Source organism: Typopeltis vanoorti, chromosome 13, assembly GCF_054136105.1.
Source record: "Typopeltis vanoorti isolate ZY-2024b chromosome 13, IOZ_Tvanoo_1.0, whole genome shotgun sequence".
Lineage (NCBI taxonomy): Eukaryota > Metazoa > Arthropoda > Arachnida > Uropygi > Thelyphonidae > Typopeltis > Typopeltis vanoorti.
The window spans coordinates 37,759,994-37,784,446 of NC_143561.1; the positions used below are offsets into that span (position 1 = coordinate 37,759,994).

At 34.7% G+C, this 24,453-nt stretch overlaps 1 protein-coding gene across 1 annotated transcript in view; it reads left to right on the forward strand.

The window, feature by feature from the left end:
- The window catches only part of eIF2A (eukaryotic translation initiation factor 2A), a 270,564-nt gene that overhangs the window by 67,757 nt on the left and 178,354 nt on the right, over nucleotides 1–24,453 (forward strand). The gene's annotated exons all lie outside the window — the stretch shown is intronic.

A 24,453-nucleotide genomic window follows, 5' to 3' on the forward strand; every position in this document is an offset into this window, starting at 1 on the left:
TTAATCCTTGTAGAAAGGCTTATACGTTGGCAACACATGACTATTAAATTATTTAAGGAATTTGCAACGTATACTGGAATATTAATTAAAAGACAATTTAATAAATACTTCCCATATTTCGACAATGGCACATTGCCATCTTCATGGGAACATACAAATATGGCATGTGCGTGCAGGCACTACAAAAAGCAAATGAGGCAGAAGATAAACTATTTTTGTTCCTAAAGTCCTAATTGTGCCCCCCCCCCCCAGCGGGCTATATTGGGTTGTCTTGGCTGTTGGGCTGATGTTCTCATGACTATTTGGCCACATGGCTCAGATACACTCCACCCCTTCTTAACACATTAAACAACCAACACCCTCAGAAACCTTTTCACCCGGAAAAAGAGGAAAACAACCATCTCCCTTTCCTAGATGCTCGCCAACCTGATGGATCCTTGATTTTCTCTGTCTATAGAAAACCCACCCATACAGGCAGATACATTCACAAGCAATCCCCTCCCTCCCCTTCACAGCACTATGGGGTTATTAAAACACTATATAACAGGGCAAAATTAGTCTGTTCAGATGACAATGTCCTGACCACTGAACTAAACCTCATCCTTAATACTTTCTTAGCCAATGGCTACAACCCCCCAAAAAATATTAAAACCAGTAAACCACAACCCCCCCCCCCCCTCACAATAAACATTACACTAAATCTATCACCATTCCCTACATCTGGGGCACCTCTGAAAAAATAACCAAAATCCTTAAAAAAAAATATGACCTGACTTCTTGTTACAGACCATATAAAAAGTTGGCATTCTTTATCTACTCTACCAAAGACCAACCACTTCCCCTAGACCTACTTGGGATATACCAGGTCCCTTGCAGCTATAAATTTTGGCCAAACAGGCAGGATAGCGAATATCAGAATTTTAGAACACAAGCACTACATCCTTTTTCACCAGTATAGCCACTCTGGTCTTGCAGACTATGCTCTGGATACATACCACAGAATACAGTGGAAGAAAGCCACAATAATACACCGTAGCAAGTTCAAATTTGAAAGAAGACTTTTCATGGAATCAGCCTCAGCCCTAAGAAACAAGCCAAACCTCAACAAATTTGGTTGCATGAGACTGCCCCAAATTTGGGAGACTTATCATGAGAACATCAGCTCAACAGCCAAGACAACTCAATATAGCCCACTAGGGAGCACCATTAGGACTTAAGGAACAAAAGTAGTTTCTTGTAGTGCCTGCATGCATGTGCCATATTTATATGTTCCCATGAAGATGGCAAGGAGACTTAATCATTGTTAGTAAATCTCGTTTTATAATTTTTCGCGTAATCCAGTTCTGATAAACATAGGGAATTTATTAAGCTTTTCCAAATGTCTTTTAATATTATGCCTTGATTTCTATTGAGATTGTCTCCTGTCCAGAGTACCACTGTAGCTTCTTTAAAGTTTCTACATTTGAAATCTTCTTCAATGTATGGCATGGAGCTGTTGTCCTAATCAATGGAATGGTTCGAAATTGAGAAATGATGGGCTAATCCTGAGGTGTCTGTTCTGTTGTTGTTGACATCTCTGATATGTTCTTTTTTTTGGATTTCTAGGCTTCATGACGTTTGACCTACATAATTCAGTCCACAGGAACATGGGATGTTGTATACTCCTGCATATTTGTAGAAAGCGATGCTATCCTTAGGAGATCTTAATACCTGCCGTGTAGTTAAAATAGGTTTAAAGGCAACCCTGATGTTGAAAGACTAAAGTGAAGAATTAGAAGAAAACTATAAAGAAGCTGCAGTGGTACTCCAGACAGGAGACGATCTCAATAGAAATCAAGGCATGATATTAAAAGACATTTGGAAAAGCTTAATAAATTCACTATGTTTAGAGAAACTGAATTACGTGGAAAACTATAAAACAAGATCTACTACAATGATTAAGTCTCCATGCTTTATGCTCTTAATGTCACGCATCCTTTTCAATTTTTTAACTGATTTTAAGGTCTTTACTGCATTCTTCTGTTGTAGCATTTAATGTTAGTGTAACCACTCTCATCTTGAAGAAGCCAGACAGACTCCAGCTGACGAAACTGGTAGATGATTATATACATATATTTATAAAGAATCATGGTCCAATAAAATCCAAAGAAAATGTCTCATATTTAGTATAAAAAATGACCAAATATTAACAATCAAAAAGAGAATTTAGATTATGTTTTTGTATATATATACTTCACTTTTTTGATGTTCTTGAAATAATAATAAGCTCGGTTGGAACTAGTTGATGATAAAAACAAACTGTAAGTAATTTTTTATGTAATTCTGAAATGGTATAAAATTTAATCATATAAACCTATGGTATTATGATTGCTTTTTGTGCTAAGGGGCCACTTAAGAATGAAAGCCAGATAACTGGGAGGAGACCTCCACATTGCCTTTAAGGAATGTGGAGAACCAACTGAGGCTTTAACCTAATGTCCATTCGTCACCTTCACATGGTGCGTCCCATTAGTAGATATCCATTGAATGAATGAATGAGGGTGGGTTTAAGAATGTAGGAATTAGCCAACCAAATTATACTCTCTCTATTGGTTTAACCATTAATAAACCTGATGGTACAACATGATGAGATTTCATGCCTGCTGGGATGTTGCCCATTCAAACAAGGCCCCCTGCCGTTTTCTTCAGGAAATACCAACCCAGTGTTCCTGAAGATAAGAACCATCAGGTAATCAGTGGAAAGGAAATCAAATTTGCAGAAGAACTAGAAGACTGCCATATGGACATAATTAGTGCTACTGAGACAAAGATGACTAAAACAGGTAAGATCGTAATAAATAATAATTTATGTTATATTTGGGTAATAATGGTCACGGAAAGAGAGGAGAGGAGTTGGCTTCCTTCTTAACAAAAGAACTAGAGGCACTGTTAGGCTACAAACCAGTCAATGAATGAATCATAGTAGCAAGTTTTCAAGCAAAACCATTTAACATATCAATAGTCCAGATATATGCACCCACATCTGACAGCACAGATGAGGATATTGACTTATTTTATAAAGATCTGACAGAGACAATAGAAACAGTACCAAAGCAAGATGTACTGATTATGGAAGGATTGGAATGCCAAAGTCGGAATAGATAATGATGGTTGGAAAACAGTCATGGGAAAATATGGTTTCGGAGAAAGAAATGAACGAGATAAAAAAATATTACAATTTGCTGTGGATCATGAGATGTTGATCTGTAACACTAGATTCCAGCAAAAGGAGTGTAGAAAATGGGTGTGGCAATCAAATGATGGGAAAACCAAGAACATGATTGATATGATTTCAATTAAAAGAAGATGGATAACATCAGTATGGCAGTGTCGAACTTTTCAAGGAGCAGATATAGACTCGGACCATAGTTTAGTGATTGCCAACATCAAGCTGAAATTAAAAAAGAAATATAAACCCCATCAGAAACGAAGAGATACAGCAAGAATAAGTGAAGCAGAAATAAGAAGCTACAGAACAGTATTAGAAGAGAAACTTAAAAGTGTAGACAAAGAAAAAAATTCGAATCTAAGAGTGAAAAGAGTAATGAAGACGATAGAAGATACAATTGAAGAAACGTTACCAAAAGAAGAGAAGATCAAGAAGAAATGGATTAGACAAAAAACACTGAAGTTAGTACAGGAGAAAAGAATCTTGAACATAAGAAGGGATACATCAGAACAAATAGAGGAGCAATATAGAAGAAAGTGTAATGAGGTGAAAAAAACAGTCAGAATGGATGGAGAGCTTTAAACAAGGGAGATATACAAAACGATTAGAACCATTAATAGAAAGTGGCAACCAAAACAGACCACAATTAAAGATGAAAAAGGCAAAGTATTGATGAATAAAGAAAAAATTGTACAGCAGTGGACTACTCTAGTGAGTTAGTGTTGGGAAACTGACTGAAGAATTGAAGCAGATATCACCACCAGATAATGAGTATGATATGGACATTTTAAGAGGAGAGGTAGAAAAAGCAATAGGATGGCTAAAACACAACAAGAGTCCTGGTAACAATAACATCATTGGAGAAATGATTAAATATGATGGCAAAAGTATGGTTACAGAAATGCACCAACTATGTAATATGGTATAGAAGGAAGAGAAAATGTCAGAGGAGTGGGTAAAATCGATATTAGTGACATTATACAAGAAAGGAAATAAGCTAGAATGTAAAAATTATAGAACAATTGACTTGAACAATTGTCAATATCATCACTTTCCCAAGTCATCTTGGGAAAATGATGATATTGACAGAAAGATTGAGAACACATTTGGAAGCATACCTTGCAGACAAGCAAGCAGGATTTAGGAAAGATAGAACTATAATTCAACAGATCTTGACAATTCAGTTAATAGCAGAGAAAGCTAGGAGAAAAAACAAAAACATATATACTTGCTTTGTTGAATTTCAGAAGGCATTTGATAGTATTGACCAGAAAGTGACATTAGCAATTATAGAATCCTGTGGAATTGATAGAAAACTAATAATTATATTAAAAGGTGTTTATCAGAATGCAGTTACAGCAGTTAGAATAGGTGATGATTTAGGGTAATGGTTTAGAACAAGCAGAGGTACTAGATAGGGGGACCCAATATCACCAAGCATTTTCATTGCACATTTAGAAAGAACAATGGACAAAATGAAGGAAGATGCAAAAGGAATATCAATACACGGAATGAGAATTAACAATCTGAGATTTGCAGATGACATTGTTATTATTGAAGAAGATGAAAGAGAACTACAAAAAACACAAACTGTTAAATGAGGAAGGGAAGAGATTTGGACTTGTTATGAACTTGGAAAAAATTAAGACAATGGTATTTGGTGAGAAGAACATGAAACAAAAGATACAAGTGGATGGAATTGATATAGAAAATGTAGAACAATTCACATATTTGGGAAGTAAAATGACATGTGATTTGGACTATAAAGAAGAAATAAATATCATGATTGCAAAGGGAAGAACAAATCTGAAGGTCATGGATATCATCTGGAAAAGTAAAGTGATCAGCCTGCAAAAAAACTAAGAGTACTGGAAACATGCATCTTTAGCAGTGTACTGTATGGATCTGAAACATGGGTAATAAATAAGGAATCAAGAAAAAGAATTTTGGCATTTGAAAGAACTTGTTACAGGAAGATTCTAAGAATAGGATGGGTACAGAAAATCACAAATGAAGAGCTCTATCAGAAGATAAAACCAAATGAGAATTTAATGCAGAAGATTATAAAAACGGAAGCTGCAATTATTTGGACACATCTGTAGAATGAGTGAGGACTGGAAGATAGATAGATATTTATGTTGTTATGGATTGTGTAAACAGAAGAGGTAAACCATACAGAGAATGGATAGATGACATATTAGTGTGGAATGGGTGTACAAAAACTGCAACACTGTGCACTGAACAAAGAAAGGTGGAAGAAGATAGTGAAGGAAGCATCAGATACCAACGGGCAGTGAGCCCATGGTTCGTGATGATGATGAAAGAGATGAGTAGCAATAGCATTTAAACCAAATTGAAGATACTTTTTGATTGGAAATCGGTTTCAGACAGAATTATATGGAAAACTTCAAAATGGGGAGATGGACAGTCTTATTTTATGCCTTTTTTTTATATTTTACTAAATAATTTAAGGAAATTACAATGTCAACTAGGATATACACTAAAATAAATTTTAATATACTTCAATATTTTGGCAACGTCACATTGCCATTTTCAAGAAACTTAAGAACAAGGCACGTGCAAGCAGGCACAACAAACAGTAAGTGAAGAAGAAGCAGGAAGCTATTATTTCTCCTAAAATCCTGATGGTGCCCCTTAGCGGGCAATGTTGGTATTCTTGGGCGATTGGGCTGAAGGTCTTCTGATGTAGGTTTCCCAAATTTGAGGCAGTCTCATGCAGCCAAATTTGTTGAGGTTTGGATTGTTTCTTTGGGCTGAAGCTAATTCCATGAAAAGCCTTTCATATTTGTATTTACTACGGTGTATTATCGTGGCTTTCTTCCACCGTATTCTATGGCAGGTATCCAGTGCATGGTCAACAAGACCTGAGTGGCTGTATTGGTGAAACCGGATGTAGTCCTTCTGTTCTGAAATTCTGATATTTGCTGTCCTTCCTGTTTGGCCAAAGTAGGACAGCTTACAGCTGCAAGGGACCTGGTATACACCAGGTAGATCTGGGGGGGGGGGGGTGTCTTTAGTAGAGTGGATAAGGGATGCCAATTTTTTATATGGTCTGTAACAAGAAGTTAAGTCATGTTTTTTTAGGATTTTTGTAATTTTTTCTGAAGTACCTTGGATATAGGGTATGGTGATGGATTTAGAGTAATCCTTGTTGTGAGGGGGGGGGTTTACTGGTTTTAATATTTTTTGGATTTTGGGGGGGGGTAGCCATTGGCTGAGAATGTGGTCTAGTTCTGTGGTTAGGGCATTGTCATTTGAACAGATAAGTTTAGCTCTGTTGTGTAGTGTCTTAATGACTCCATATTGTTGCGAGGAGGCGTGGTGGGATTGTTGGTGAATGTATCTGCCTGTATGGGTGGTTTTCTATAGACTGGGAAAACCAAGGTTCCATCAGGCTGGTGGGTGACTAGTGTGTCTAAGAAAGGAAGGCGGTTATTTTTTCTTCTTCCAGGGTGAATTTGATTCTGGGGGTGTTGGTTGTTTAAGTGTGTTAGGAAGGAAAGGAGTGCATCGGAGCCATGTGGCCAAATAGTGAATACATCATCAGCATAACGAAGCCAAATGGTTGGTTTTTGTGGGGCAGAGTTTAAGGCTTTCTCTTCAAAAGTCTCCATATAAAAGTTGGCCAAGGGTGGAGAGAGAGTGAAGAACCCATGGCTGTCCCCTCTATTTGTTTGTAGAATTTTCCTCGCCAAACAAAATAGCCCGAGTTCATTGTGAACTGAAATACTTTTCTAATAAAAGTTGGTAAATCTAATAAAAACTTTTATTAGATTTACCAACTACAAATCATTCACATGGTAGAAAAATGTTTTATTTATGTGTAATATATTACTAAAGCAAACATCAATTTTTGACACACACTGTTTGTTTTGTGTAAATAAGTTCGTCATTTGTATTGTAAGGTATTTTTACTTCATGTACATTTTATCTGAAACCTAACAACACATTTGCACAAGAAAAATTAGGATATATTCATTTTTTTTGTTTTCGTTAGGAAGTATGACACTTGATAAATATCAGTAAAAATTTAAAATTACATGATATTGTATTTTATTTTTTATTTACCCTTCCTTTTTCTCCTTTCGAAATATCTTAGTAGGTAAACTCTGTTAATAGCTTGGGCTATCTAAACACAATAACAATTTCAATTACCTATGGGGAGGGATGGGGGGAGAAGAAATGTCGTGGGGTGACAGCATACCCCCAGGTGAGCAGTGATGTCATCCATAAAAGGGTGAGGAGTCTTGGGTTAAGAATGAATTTGGTGTTTTCCATAGTTAATCTTTTTCTGCTGTTTTACTTAGCATATTTATTAGAGTGTTTATTCAGTTTAAAGTCCCAAAGGCTATATGTTATAATCCTCGGGAATATAACATCTGTATGAAGTAAAGATTTGAGTTCAATATCTGTAGTTTTGATATCAGATTTATCATCATACTCAACGTGATGCATGTCAGTAAAAACATGAATATGAAGTGACCATTGTAGCTGAAATAACATAGATATTAATCATAAAAAATTTGAATGTTTCATTCACATGGCTAGTTGGATAGTTAATAGTGTACCATATCAATGATGAACAATGGAGGATAGCATACAGTCTTGTCTTACACCTAATTTTACACCAAACCATCTTTACTTGCTTCGATTTTAACAGCTGATTTACTATTTAAGCAGAATCGAATCTACACAGAATCTGAGAGGAACAAAGACCCATTTTTGCTGCCCCTTCATAATTTGGAAAATATGACTTTACAAAAGCACAGGTGTTTCGTATTTCAAGCAAAGAAAAATGTGGTATGAAAAAATAGTTTCATTTCTTCTTTGACGAAAAAAACAAAGCAAAAAATATTCACCAAAAAAAAAAAAAAGTCTTCAAATTTTACTTTGTAGACTTTGTGCTTAACAAATGGATTTAATTTGATCATAATTTATTTTATGTTTCTTTTTTGATGGATGGGATTGCTAGGCTTGATAAGCATTTGAATGTTGAAAAATTTCTCCATAAGTTATTTTGATACAAAAAAGATTAGGCTACATCAAGTGATAGAAGCCAAAATTTTATTTTATATTTAGTAAAAGCATACTACTGAACTGAAAGAATAACAATTAAGTTTAACTTCTTGCACTGTGATGCTATTATCATTATTTTACCTATTTTTATTTCTGGTTTTGTTCACATTCACCATATAATTTTAATTCTGCTTTCATTTTTGTCACCTCATCAAGTATTGTATCCTTCTTTCCCAGATCTACAAAATATAAATACAGATAATTTTTATATTGTAATGGTTTTCTTAACTGTTTGTTGATTGATAGCTCTACCCCAATCATCTAAAATTTTGACTATTTTATCAGACCTGAATTACATAGTGCAACTACTCTAAAACATTTATACCAAGATGCTAGTTTATTTAACGGTATTGATTCACAACACTAAATGATAAAATAAATATTTATTAACTTATTAGCTGATATTTTGATGGTACTATATCTAGCATCTTCAGAGTACAAGGAAAGTTTGTCACAGTACACAAAACAACAGTTTGGTATAACTGTGGGACTAGTTTAAAAAATTGTAACAGTCAGCACAAGGAACTAAAATTCTAATTGGCACCAGCTATTGTTGGATAGAGAGAGAGAGAGAGAGAGAGAAAAAAAAGTATTAATTAGATCTTAAAATGACTCTCCCAGATTTTTGGTAAATTGATACAGATATACTTGTTGAGCTTTGGAGTATGTTTCAAAGCTGCTGCTGATTCCAAAAACAATTTCTCTGACTTATGACTTCTGTGTAGCACATTTGTTTTCTTCCATATGATCCTGTGTGTAGGGGTGTCCAAGACATGGTCTGCTAAATTTGACTTGCCATAATGATAGTGCCAAATGTATTTTTTATGTTCTCCAAGGCGGATGTCAACAGATCTTCTTGTCTGCCCATAGTAAACCAGGTCACAAGAAGACACTTCCTGGATGTGATAAAGAAGAGACTTTGTCCTTAGGTGAAAAAATTACAATAATATAATCAGGAATTTGCATAAAAAATAATGTAATATTTCCCATAAAGGGGATAATCGAAGTCCATCAGATCTGTTTTAGTTACGAGTTGCCCCAGTCCTGAAAATACTTCAGGCACAAACTTTGTTTGCTTAGACTTGGATAAAGGATTAAACCAAGTGCAGTATATAATTTCTTGGTATCTTTAATATATAGTATAACCAAGTGAAAAAACTTCCAACAACTTTGATCTTTCTGCTTTACATAAATTGTAAAGTAAAATAAATAAAAACATACATTGCAGTGACTGCATTATAAACACTACAAATGTGACAAACAGGACAAATGTGTTAATTTAGTTGCTACGTTTAGTGCTACAATAAATCTGTTTTGCTTGCATGCAGCATGGTTTGTGGTAGGGGAGTGTTTTTCCATTGTGAGTGTTATTCCAGTTGTCTCTAATTACACTAATTATTGCTAAATATAGTACATAAATTGTAAATGTCTCTGTACTGTATTTAGTTATAAACAAAGCTACATGTTTTTCTTGCATCTGTTGAGGCTATACTGTTGAGCAGCTCTCAGATGTGAACTGTAGACTAAAATAGACAAACATTATTCAAGAAAAAAATGAGAGTTTGAGAACAGAAACCAAACCTTGGAGATTCAATGGCAAGCCCTGAAGAAAGCATTTATTGATTCAGCCAGAGAGGCATGTGGTGAGGTCGTCTCCGATCAGAACTCCAAGGTGGACACAGGAAGATAAAGAGGCAATGAAGGAAAAGAAGAAAGCATATCGAAAGTTCCTGGTGAATAAGTCAACTTGTGCTCATGGAGAATACTGAGACCAAGGTAAAAAAATCAAAACACTGTGTAAAACTAGCTCATCAAAAGTCATAGGGCTTTTGTTTAGCAAAAGTCCCATGACATTTTCTAAACAAAATGTTTAGACTTTGGCAAGAACATAGAAAATCAATATCAGGAAAATGGCAAAATATTCTGGAGGCTGTTGAAAAAGCTCAGAAATGGACTGCTGTAAAATTATTATTACATGACACCTCCAAGGAGTTCAAAGACTCATCAAGAGAAGGGCACCTACTACACAACAATCTGTCTCCACCAACTACTTTCCCCATCGACACCAATGCTATCTGCCACCAAATACCACCACCACCACTAGTATTTCCACAGCCAATAACAAACATCCATGCCCACGGCAAGATTCGATTGTGCAGCCTTTTGGTTGGAGAGCAAATACTCTAACCACTCGGCCAACCGGGCTGGCAGAAAGAGGATTAGAGATGGTAAAGGTGACATGTAAACTGGAGAAAAAGATATCCTTGATGTATGGAGTAATTACTTCGAAAAATTTCTAACTGAAACAAGCAGCAAGAGCACAGTGCTTAAAAAAAAAAAAAAAAATAAATAAATAAAAAATCACTGAATAGGCATGCAATCGGGAATACGTATTCGTACTTGAAGTAGAAAAAGCCATCAGAAGCCTGAAATGTGGAAAGGCAGCAGGAGTAGATGATATTCAACTAGAAATGCTGAAGTGTGGAGGTATAAAAGTCTTACAGTGGCTGCATTGCACAGTTCAGAAAGCCTGAACAGAGGGATGAATCCTAGATGATTGGAGTAGGGAATTGCAGAGTTATTTCCTTACTGAGTATTCCTGGTAAGATTTATGCAAGTATACTTGACAAACGGTGGAGAAGAGTTGTGGAAGGCAAGCTTTATTCAGGCCAAATAGAGGCTGTCAAGATCAGATTTTCACTTTATGACAGATAGTTGAGAAATCATGGGAATATAACAAAGATCTGTATTTAAGCTTTGTAGATTTGGAAAAGGCATATGACAAGGTGCCAAGAGAGAAGCTATTCGAAACGCTACAGTTATATGGTGTCGATGAGGCATTATATCAAGCAATACTTAAGTCTTTATTTGAGTTGTAAGTCAGCAGTTAAAATTGAAAGAAGTAAAGGAAGGTGGTTTAATGTTAAATCTGCTGTCATGTAAGGATGTACACTATCCCCTCTGTTATTCATTATCTATATGGATCACATTATGAAGGAAAGCGGTATTAAACCTGATATCAAAATTGGAGATACAAATTCAGCTCTTTGCTTAATGTGGATGATTTACTTCTAAATAAATCCGCTACGAGTCTGCAAGATTCCCAGACTAAATTGAATAACTGTTGTAATAGATATGGTATGAAGATCAGCAATTACAAGACAAAGACAATGAAAATAGGCAGAAACATTGAAAATATCAAATGCATTGTGAATGGAGAACCTATAGAACAAGTAAAACATTTCAGTTACTTGGGCACAATTTTTAGTGAAGACTGTAAATTAAATATGGAAATAGACAACAGAATCAACAAAGCTGGTATGGTAGGAATTCAACTGAATAAATTTATATGGAATAAGAGAGAAATTAGTCAACACAGTAAATTAACTGTACACAAGATGGTGTTCAAACCAATTTTAACTTATAGATCTGAGAGCTGGGCTAGAAATAAAACACTTGACCAAAGACTAGAGACCAAAAATGAGAGTCCTGAGAAAGATTAGGGCATCAATGGTGATATCATATTAAAAACGAGGATATTAGGAAAGAAAAGGACATTGTTAGCATCCAGGAATGTGTTAACAGAGCTAATCTCAGGTAGTATGGTCGCTTAAATAGAATGGGAGAAGAAAGATTAGCAAAACAGGTGTTCTCTGCCAAGTTGGCAAGAAAAAGACCCAGAGGAAGACCAAGAAATAGGTGGATTGATACAGTAACAAGTGTCTTAGAAGACAGAAATATAAGATCTGATAATGTTAGTCTTGACAGATTAATTTGGAGGAAAATTGTTGATAGGAAGTTTGTAATGACGTAAAGCAGGAGTCTCAAACTCAATTGGACCGCAGGCCATTTGCTATAAAAGTGTATCTCAAGTGGGCTGCAAAAAATTTTCGACTAAAAAAACCTGCACCTAATTAAAATTGAAGGGAATTGAAAAAATGAGTATAAATAAATTGGAAAATTAATAATAAAAATTTTATTTATTCTGAGTCATTACATGACATAAAATAATAGTATAATGATTATGACAACTCAAAAAAAAAATAATATAAAAAATTTTTATTATATTAATATTTAGAATAGATAGCATTTAATCTAAATTAAACCGAAATTAAATTTTATTCGAATAAATCAAATTTTTTACATTCTAAAAAAAAGTATAAACTCTCATTAATAACCATCACAAAAATTTAGAGCCTCCTGTCAGTTTGAAATTTTTTGTGTTGAAATAAAATACTTCTATATTTTTTTTTGTGGGGGTGGATCTATATTTTGGGAAATTTTTTAAATGTTACTGGAAATATTTTGGGGGAAAATAATATTTTTGGGTTAATATATATATATATATATATATATACACACACACACACACACACACACACATACATACATACTTGCATTTAAGTTTCAGTATTTTAAATACTGAAACTTTAATCCTAATCCTTGTCGTACCTATTAAGCCTGAAATCTCTAACCTATCTCTCTGGGGGCTGCTTCTCCTTTCAGAACTCTGACAAAATTTGTTTAATATAGCTGCACCAGCCAGAGTCCTAGTACACAAGAATTCTTGTACAAAGAAACCTTCCCAGAGTTCAAGTATTACCTAATTTTATTAGAGTATTAAGTGTCTATAGAAATTTCAATATTTGCAGTCATGGCCTAAAACTTTAATTTCCCCTTATTCACAGGTTCGAACTTTAGCAAGTGGTAAAATCAGTTTCATGCTCAGACAAACTCAGAGTTACATAGAAAAAACATTTTTATTAAGTATCAAATTGCATACAAATAAACTTCCACAAATCAAAGGTATGTCATATCAAAATTCTAATTCACTAGCTAAGGAACATTCTAATTATCAAATACTCTATTTACATCTCTAGGATAAATAAGTACACATTCATCATGAAACACTAGTTCAAAATTCTAAGTAAAGCTCATTAACAAAGGTTAATTCACATTCAATTGAGTGTTGCATATTTTCAGGCTTTCAGACTACTAGTCCAATAAGATTAACACATCTCTGAGCACAAAAGTCACTTAAAAGTTTTCTTTCCTTCCAACTATATATCTGTTCTTCTCCCTTTTCTTCAATACTAATTGTTACATGAATAAGGAAATTACTGTACATTGCCAGTGTCCTGAGAGGATATCCCGCTTCTTTCATCCGTCCTTTGTAGTCGGACATCTTTCTGCTTTATTGAGTCATGTCCACGTGGAGGTCATGCTGATCGACACGAATGTCATTCCTTGCACTTTGCTGGACAAACACTCGTCTACCGGATTGCTGTTATCATCTCGGGCGTTCTTCAGAGGAACTTTTCCGCCGTCTCGCATCTGTAAACTCTTACAGATGCCCCTAGTTGAGTTCGACGTCAGCTCACGTATAGCATGCCTGACTCCTTCAGCTAGCAACCAGGAAGGAGATTACTTCTGTCGATCGGTTAGCACTCTGCTTGTCCACACGAGGAAACACGAACAGAAAAAATGGGGGGGGGGGTCAAAACCGTCCAAACTTGCTTTTTATTCTTCTTTGTAGCGCCCTCTTTCCATATTGGAGGATCTCTCATTACGTTCTCCTAATCGCCCATACATGATTGTGTCACACTTCTGCTCATTGAAGAGCGCTCTTTTCGCCGAACATGAATTCAGCTCTCCTTCCACGAACGCTTTTGCTGCTGGCGTTACGTCATCGTAGGCAGCTAGCTAGCGACTTTTGAACCTTTGTTTGCACTTAGATTTACATTCTTACACAGTATATTTTTGACATCAATAATTTTAAACAATGTAATTCTACCTAGACATACAATTTTCTCCTCTATTTTACTTCTTTCTAAGGTAATTGTAACAGGTTTTCTTTTATATTTTGCTTTCTTAACTAATAGCACAAGTATTTCTAGCTCAAAATTGTGTTTCTTTTAAATCTTGAATGAATGATTCTTTTGTAGATAGAGTCCTCATTCAAGATCTAACAAAGGTCCCCCTTTTTTTAAAAAAATTTTCCTCCCCAAGAAAATTTTCTCTTTTAGTTTTCCTTCTTTTCTCTGGAGGTGACCTTTCCATTATGTCTGGGCCTTAATTGGTATCTTGGTGAGGGGGAATGCAGTGTTTCTCTGCAACTTGACTCCTCCTTTTTCCTCTGATCCCTTCAAACAGCATTATCTCCACGATTTGTGTCCAAAGTTTCTCTGTACCTGCCCTGTCTGGGAAGATATTCCTCTGAGAAGTTCTGTACCTCCTCTCCGTTGTTGTGTGCTCTGGAGTGGGTCTTAACTTTGTTTTCTTGGAAGCCTCTTCCTTCTGTTAGCTTCCCTCAGATGTTTTCTAGTGAATCTCCTAAACAAACTATCCTATCAGATCTATTCTTGTACAATTTCAGACAGTCCGAGTGGACGGTCATAGTTTTTCCTTGACGTGTTGTTTCTCTAATCCTGTATGTTACTGGGGACAAGTTTTTTTATAAAACTTGTCCCCAGTAACATACATAAAAAAACCTTCCAAACTTTCCTCCTTCTTGTGGAGTTCTGCTCCAGTAGGACCAAATTACCCAGATTTAAATCTTTGTGTTTTTTTAATCTGTTGGCGTATGTCCTGGCACGTTGGGAGCACATGTTGCTGGATTCGGCCCAATTCATGTGCTAATCTGTTTTTCTGGATGAGGTTGTTCAGATATTGGTCGATATCTGGAAAACCGGTGTTTTGCTGTAGAACCTCTGAAATCAGTGGGGAATAAAGGTTCAAACCCGTAGAGCACAACTGCAAGGGTGGCATGGAGAGCTGTCCTATAAGCAAAAAGGGCGTGTGCAAGATGAGTATCCCACTCCGAAACTCATCCTTCTGTCAGCTTGGAGAGCGTGAGTTTCAGAGTCCGGTTCATCCTTTCGCACATTCAATTCCCTTGGTGATGGTAGGGGGTGGTAAATAGCTTCTTTATCCTCAACAATTTGCAATATCACTTCAGCAGTGAATTGGTGTCTTGGTCTGATAAGAGAGTTTCGGGCATTCCATATCTTGAGAAAATTAGCTTGAAAAGCTTATTTGCCTCAGTTTTTGCCATCTGATTAACCTTTGAACCTTTGTTTGCACTTAGATTTAGATTTTTATACAGAGTATAATTTTGACATCAATAATTTTAAACAATGTAATTCTACCTAGAATACAATTTTCTCCTCTACTTTACTTCTTTCTAAGGTAATTGTAACAGGTTTTCTTTTATATTTTGCTTTCTTAACTAATAGCACAAGTATTTCCAGCTCAAAATTGTGTTTCTTGTTAAATCTTGAATGAATAGTTCTTTTGTTGAAAGAGTCCTCATTCAAGATCTAACAATAGAATATTTGCTGCAAACTTTTTTAATTCCAGATATTTTTGACCTAAATTACTGTATATTTTTGGTACACCAACTTCTTTGTATTTCGCTTTTAGAAAGGAATCATTTTGGAAATCAATAAGTTCCATTTGAATTCAAATAGGAGCTTTTTCGAAATTAAAGGAAAAGGGATACATAAAACAAAGAAACTTCTTCTTGCTCTTGAAAATCGGCTATCAAATTCTTCTTTTATCTTTTCTAGTTTGGGACAATATTGAGAAAAGGTAAAACTTTGATTATTATTGTTTAACTGTTCACACATAGGAAAGTAATTTAGAACATTCTCTTTTAAATGATTTTGAAACAAAACTAACATCTAAAACTTGTCAGTGCATCATACATGTGTGTTATTAACTGATCTTTCCCCTGAAGTTTGACATTTAAATCATTCAAATGTCCTGTAATATCAACTAAGAATGCTAGATCTTGTACCTATGTCTGATCATTAAGAAATGCAACATCATGATTTTTCATTTCTAGGAATAATTTGATCTCCTCTAAAAGTAAAAAAAAAAAAAAAGCTTTTTAGAATCTTATGACAAGATAACCAACGAATCTCTGTGTATTAAATTAGCCCTTCAAATTCACTCCAAGTCTTTTAGAAATTGTGCAAACTGGCAGTGATTGAGGCCTCTGGATCAGATGAAGTTCACAGTATTTGTCACAGGCTTGAGTACGCTGCTCAGTTCCAACACTTTGGGGTACAGGACCTGCTGATGAATGATGCAGTGGAAAGATTGCAGTTTTGGAATGTCTGGATACATTTTCTTTAACTTTACTGCAGGTCTTGACACAAAACCTTTATTTTTGCCTGTCATTGCTGGAGCACCATCAGTTGTCATTGCTACGAGCCTGTTCAGAGGAAGTTGGTATTTTTCAAAAATGTCTTCCCCTGTAGTGGTTCCATGGATTGGAATCATTTCCAAGAACTCTTCAGTGATATTCATATTGTCGTTGCAACCCCGAAGAAACAAAGCAACTTGAGCCACGTTGTGAATATCGAAGCTTTCGTCAAGTGCAATTGAAAAACACTACGTTTGCAGATATTTCTTGTAACCGGTCACACAGATTATCTGCCATTTCGGTTATTCTTTCCATCACAGTATTTCTGGACAAAGAAATATCGCAAAATACTTGCACATTTTTGGGACATACATTTCTGGCTGCTTTTATCATACACTCCTTAACCAAGGAACTGTCACTAAAAGTTTGGAATATTTCGCCACGAAATAGCTGATTTCATAACTGGCTCTCACTGCTGATTCATTATCTTTCATAATTTTTGAAAATACTTGTTGTTGACTTTGAAGTGAATTCCTCATACTTTTTCATTTTTCTTCTCTCAATTTACCCTCAAAGCATGGATATTGTTCTTTGAGAATTTTATCGTAGTGCCTTTTTATATTATATTCTTTGGTGACACTAATTGTTTCGTTACAAATAATGCTCACAATTTTGTTCTTTGTTTCAGTGCAGAAGTAATTTAATTCCTTTTTTCTTGAAATTGTCTCCTCTCATCAGCAATTTTTCTTTTTCTTGTTGGCTTGGAAAGCGATATTGTCTCGGTAAATAAATATATTATTAATATTATTAACAATTTTTATAAAAATGTTTGAATAAAACTCGCAAAACTGTAGACCAGTGCACGATACTATTGCAAATAAAAATAATAATAAAATAAAAGGGATTTTCTCACTGCTAGGTCTTTGAATCATGCGCACTGAACTTCAAATATCGCTGATTGACTGTAGCAGGCAATTATAAACTCGTAGCTGGATTCCCATGAGTGCGTATGCCGCACGTCACGTGAACAGCTGGTAGCCAATAGAAATCAACTTTTTCATTATGCTACCAGCAGCGTGCTATAAATTAACAATGAAAGCATAAATATAGTTTACGATTGATTAGGATCGGATCTAACATTGAAATTGCAATATAAATTTTTATTACTTCAATTACATTATAGCAGGTCGTTGCATCCATATTGTAACTATAAATGTCGTATGAAAACGAATAAATCGATACTGTATATACTCGAATATAACTCGCACTTTTTTTCCCCAAAATTAAAGCTAAAAAATCATGGTGCTAGATATGTGGGGATTTTTAGAAACTAAAGTTTTCAGAAAAAAAACTGAAAATGTGGATGACTTACCAAGAATCTCCTTTTCGTTATAGCTACTTCCGGTCTTGAGTGTGGTTTCCTTGTGTGTGCATTGTCATCTTTCTCATTATTACAAGTAATTTACAAGATTTCATATACGTAATGAACACCTTTCACAAATGTCTGAGAAGTGAAAGCAGAACGTAAAATAGACAGCAATGGTAGGCCAGAAGAGATAGAACAGCTATGAAGATGTGGATGTGATTGGTGCGGTATTAACAGAAGATCGTGTTACCAAAACACAAAGTCAAGCTGACATTTTTGAGCTGAAATGCTAATTCTCTTCAACCCAATTCCATATTATGTGAAACTGTCTTAACAACATTCACTCTATATGTCTTAGTTTTAACACGTTTACGAATTTTATTCAGCTTTGTGTTTGAGTTAGTGGGGCACTCACATACATCTAACTAAAAACAATAGATTTTAGTTAGATGTGTGTGTGAAACATATGGTTTTGCTTAAGTCTGAACAGCATGGTTAATGTGGGGGTGCAGACATGTGACTCATTAGTTAGTGCCATTTTTATACCAGTTGTCTCTAATCGCACTAAAGAAATATATTACACAGACAGCAAATGTCTCTATACTTTATTCAGTGGTACAATACTCATTTTTCTTGCATCTGCAGTATAATGGCAGTTGGGGAAGGTGTGTTGTTTATTACCGTGGGGAGAGAGTTATCATCCCGAAGCGAAAGTGGTTAAACTTTATTTTCATGTGCGATGTACAGTACATGCAAAACTTTTTAATTTCTTTTTTCATAAAGTAAAATCAGGGTACAGGGGTGAGTGATATGCAAGGGCGAGTTATATTCAAGTATTTCTGTTGTATTATAAAAAGCAACCATCCTTTTTTTTTAAATCTTTCCTTGAGGCATCAGGGATAACACGAAATTGCTTTGGGGGCCGCACGCAGCCTGCAGGCTGCCAGTTTGACACCCCTGATGTAAGGTCTTCATGCAGTGCTGTCATAATATCCTTTCCATCCTTTGAGGTTACATGTCAAGAATTTGATGATGATATTTACACCTCTTTACAAGAATTTTATAAATAAAATAAAGAATTCTTCTCAAGGATTAGGCATTTGCCTATTCTGGCTTCACTTTCCCTTTGGTCTATATCTATCCACCTCTTTTGGTGGCTGATACACAGATGTTCTTTCCATTTCTTTCTATATTTCATTGATCTTTTCCTTGATGTCATAAATATCTAGTTCTTTTTGATGTCTTCATTTCTTATGGTTCAGTTTTGTTCACCCTTAGTTGCTCTTAAAATCTCATCTCTACAGCTTGTATTTTTCTTTCATCTTTCTAACAGTCTGTTTCTGAACCATATAATAGAGTGGGAGTGGCCATTACTTATAAAATTTTAGTTGAGTTTTTCATCTTGGTTTTTTCTTCAGTGTCCTTTTAATTGTTCAGCAGATTTTCTGAAATTTTTTTTCATCTATATCTCTTAGATATGTTATTATGCAGCCTAAATAATTACACTATGTTATCTGTTCTAATATTTTATTTTCTATTTTTGATCTGACATGATCTCAACCTTTAAATACCATGACTTGTTTTCTTTCTTGAAATATTTAAATTGTATTGTTGGCTTATTTTGTTTAATTCATAAACTGATTTTTGAATGCCATCTTCATTGTCTTGTAATATAATCTGATCATTTACATACAGCATTGTATAACTGTTCTTCTAGGTTAGCTGGATACTTTTATTATTGTTTTCCATATTTTAATAATCTGATCAATATATATATATATTGAATAGAGTTGGAGATATGCTACACCCCTGTCTGAAACCCTGATTAATTTCAGTCTCTTCTGTTAATTTATTATCTAAGTATATTTTTGTATCTTTATATAAACTTCGTATAGTTTGTGTCAAATGTAACAGATATCCTTGTTTTTTTTCATTATATTCCATAGCTTTTGATAAAATACACCGGGGAAAAACATTCTCAATGTATAAAGGCCATATGGGTCTAAATTAAATTCTCGTCTTTTTTTTTTTTTTTTTTTAATTTGTTTCAAAACATAAATATTGTCTATACATGATCCTTCCATGTCTGAAACCATTTTGTTCTTCTGAGAGTAGATTGTTTGCAATATTTTTAAGTCTTTTATTTAGGATTTTACTGTATTTTGTAACCTGTATTTAATAAACTTATTCCTCTGTAATTTCCACAATCATCTGTCTCCATTCTTAAATATACATATATAACCTTAGCTTTTAACCAATCTGATGAAACCTCACATTTCTCCTACAACAGTTATTTATTAATTTTAAGAATCTGATGTCAATATTCTCTGCCATATTTCCAAAGTTCTGTATTTATGCCATCTAATCCAGTTGATTTTCTATTTTTTGATACCTTTATTGTTTCTAATCTAATTAGTCGGGGAACCAGGAACTCATCAAGGGAGGCCATAGCCATACTATTCGCACCAGCTGTCATACCTGTTCTTGAATACATTCACACTAATTGCACATGCAACATCAGTACTGATTTTTTTCATTATTATTTTCTGTTATTAAATTTGGGTCATACCATAAATTCTTATAATGTTCTATCCATTGTTTCTCTTGTATTATGTTGATTTGTGCTGTATCTCTTTCTTCATTGTTTGATTTTCTTAATATTTTGTAGGCTATGTCTTGTCTTTCATTTTATTAATGAATCTGTCCCAGGAATTTTGGTGAGCTTTCTGTACTATGGTTTTAGCTATATTTCTTTTATTTTTGTGTATTTCTTCTCTTTTATTGCATTTTCTGCATCTATGTTCAAGATTTTTAATGTTTTTCTTTTTAATATTTTCTTTCCTACAGTAGTACCTCAACTTACGAACTTAATTCGTTCCAGACCGCGGTTCGTATCTTGAAACCCAATTTTCCATTATGTTTCTGGGAAATCAATTAATCCATTCCCAGATTCAAAATTAAAAAAAAAAAAACTATTCTCAACTAAATGAAGAAAATGCAAAAAAATGGAGGAGGAGCATTTTTACACTATAAATATGCATTTTGTATACCATTACATATTAATTTTTATTTATGAAATCTTTGATTTTACATGATTATTATGAAAATCATCTTCCATTAAATTGTAAAAAAAGAGTCAATTTTCTTGTGGCTGGTTTTTGTGGTTCAGGAGTTTTCGATTTGTTGTCATCAGTTGCTTCTTTTTGTCTCTTAGGTGAGAGAGGTTTAAAAAACCTACCCAACATTGACTGAATCTGTCATTTCCTTAACACCCTTCTAAAGTGATTAATGACATTGTCATTGAAGATATTGGTGGCTCTAGAAACACCTTGATTTCGATGCCACTTGTTAACAATTCTTGCAATTCGCCCCAGTGCTGCAAGATTTTTTTTACATCACTTGTTGTAATTGCTCCCTTTTTTTGTTGCTGTCTTCTTCATCCTCTGAAGACATTTGCTTTTCCTCCTCATCCCCTGCTCTCTTCTTAACTCCTGTAGCTCTTCAGTGGTCAGCTCAACATTGTGGTCTGCTTCATCAGCTTCCAAATGCATGGTCTTGCCCAGGGAGACAACTGCATGTACAATGTCAATTGCACTTTCAGGTCCTTTAAATGCAGTTCCTTGGACACAGGTGGGCCATAACTTTTTCCAGGCTGATTTTAGAGTTCTCACAGAAACATCTTCCCATGCCTGACTAATAAGACGCAAACAATGAAGAATATTGAAGTGATTCTTCCAGAATTCCCTGAAGGTTAATTCTGTGTTGGTGATAACTTCGAAACATCTTTGGAAAAGAGCTTTGGTATAAAGCTTTTTGAAGTTGGAAATAACATATTGATCCATTGGGTTGTAGGTTTCACTGTGGGAGCAAAGACCTCTGTCATCCACTCACAGAAGAATTGCCTGGCTACCCAGGCTCTGCTGTTACCTCTCCACATACCGCTGAGTTTGTGCCTGTTAACTTTCTGCTTTTTAAAGACCCTAGGATTTTCAGAGGTAAACCAACAGAGGTTTTATTTTCAGGTCACCGTGGCATTGGCACAAAAAAGCAAAGTTAGTCTGCCTTTCATTGGCTTGTGTCCTGGTAATACCATTTCCTCCTTAGTGATAAACGTTCTCTTAGGCATTTTTTTTCCAGAAAAGCCCAGTTTCATCACAGTTGAAAACTTGTTCTGGTCTGTAACCTTCTGACTCCATCAGTTTCTGAAATTCCTTCACAAACCTTTCAGCGGCACTTTAAACTCTTCGCAGATGTCTTTGCTAGTGGATGGCAAGTTCTGTGAAAGATCTTTGTAAATAGTTTGAGCTTGTAAACAGATCATGTTTTGAGATACACTATCTCCTTTCAGTTGCACGTCATTAATCCAGATGAGTGTTAAAGTTTCCATTTCTTCCATAACTATTTCTTCTAGATGACACGATAGATACTCCTTTGGCCACATCCAGTTCCTTATAAAAATCTGCTTTCTTGACAATTGTAGCTATAGTGGATTTGGACAAGTCATACTGCTTGCACAGATCACTTTGCCTGACTCCTTGCTCATATTTTTCAACAATCATAATTTCTATTGTGATTTTCTTCTTCTCTTCTTTCTTAGTTTTCTTTGGCCCCATGTTGAAAATAATACGCTGATCAGTGAAATGACGCTTATCTGTTAGATTATTCAGAAAATAAACGTGAAGCTATAATAAAACAAGTCACTTATAAAAAGAAATACATACAGTACACATAATAAACACAAACCTAAAAAATCTTCAGAAAGTGTATTGTTTGTTTACACAAATACTGAAATAGATACACAAAAAAGCAAATACGTGCAGCGTTCATCATATTTCAGATAAATACGACGTAGTAACAATGATCGTTACACGAGACAGTTCAGTGCGCACTCAGCTAAATGTGCATACATATATGCTGGTGCTGTACTCTGCATTAAGCTTGTTTCTAGTACTAAGGGAAAAAAAAAAAAAGAAAAAAAAAAGCATAATGTAAAACAGGCTATAGTTCATTTGAAAAGAAAAGCATCATGGTTCGTATCTAGAGGTCAAAATGGAATATGAAAAAAGTTCGTAAGTCAAGGTACCACTGTACTTCAGAGGCTGCTTTATGGATTATCTTTATTAAAGTTTTCCATTCTTCAATATCTTCACTGATTTGGGCTTCTTTTAGATAATCTGTTAATAGTGATTGATACAGCATTCCAATGCTTTCTTCTTGTAATAGATATACTTTGTATACTTGTTTTATTTCTTTTATTTATTTATTTACTTCCTTTCTCCATTTTGCTAGTATTTCTATTTTAGAGACTACTGAATAATGATTTGAAAAAATTTCACTCTCTCGGTAAGTATGTGCATTTTTAATTAACTGTTATAACTTGATCATTTACAAAATTGCACTCTGGTATTCTATTTTTCTATTTATTATCTGTTAAAATTGCCACATCACTAGAAGCTCTGATATGGTGGTCTACTCCACTATATATAGTAAAACCATCTGTATCTTTTTGTTTCCTTTAATTTCTTTTTTGTTTCTGAAACATTAATAAATGCTGTATTAATGTTTTTAGTTGTTTTACTAATTCTAATTCCTTTGTTGTTATGCTTCATGCATTCCACTTGGCTACTTTTAAAATGTCTGAGATTCCTAATTGGTTACTTTTATCCTTACTTGATCATTTTCCATTGTATCGGTCTGAATTTTCCAGTTCAAGCATCTGAGTTTAGAAATTTTTTACTTGGTAAGGTAACCAGCCTTATGCAAAATCTGCAACTTGAAGAACCGGAATATCTCTCTTAGTCTGACCCCTACCTATTCACATGTCCAGCTAGGGAGGTTCTACCAGTAGCTTAGCTGCTGGCATAGCTCTTGAAGTCATTGGTGCATGCAATCCTCCTTACCGTGTCAAGATTGAGATACCATTAAAACAAAGAAATGCAATAACAAGCACAACAAATTTTGAGATGATTTGTTGCTCCATCAACCCATGTGTATTCACCCAATCAACATTATTAGATCATTAGATTATTTGCTCCCCATAGTTATTTACTGAACTACCAAATGTATACAGTGGCTGTTAATTATTTGTTATTTGCAGACTAATCTCGTTCTTTCTCTCTCCTTGTAAGTTTTTTAATTATGCCGTCATGAATTCACTTATGCATGTCTAAAATTTATAGAATCATATGCTATTCTCTCCACCCAACAGCTTATAGGACACACATAATATCACAAATGTTAATTATTAATTAATTTGTCAATAATGAAAGTATTTCTATTCACACTTGTTCTTCCTTTATATTTTCCATTCTCGCATGGCTTCTTCTTATTATTATTAAGAGACCTCGAGGGAGGCCATAATATTCACACTAGCTGTCGTACCTGTTCTTAAATTCATTCATGCTACTTTGCACACACAACATCCAACAGCAATCCATTCCAATCACACGCTACTCTATGAGAGAAAAAATCTAGCCCCCCCCCCCCCCCTTTTGACAGCATTCATTCTCAACTTCCATGGATGTCTCTGCATCCTTTCTCCATCCTCCATAAAATGAAAAATTCCATTAACTGAAATCCTGAATCCTTTCATAAGTTTGTAAGTCAAACTTCTGAAAGGATTCAGGATTTTCA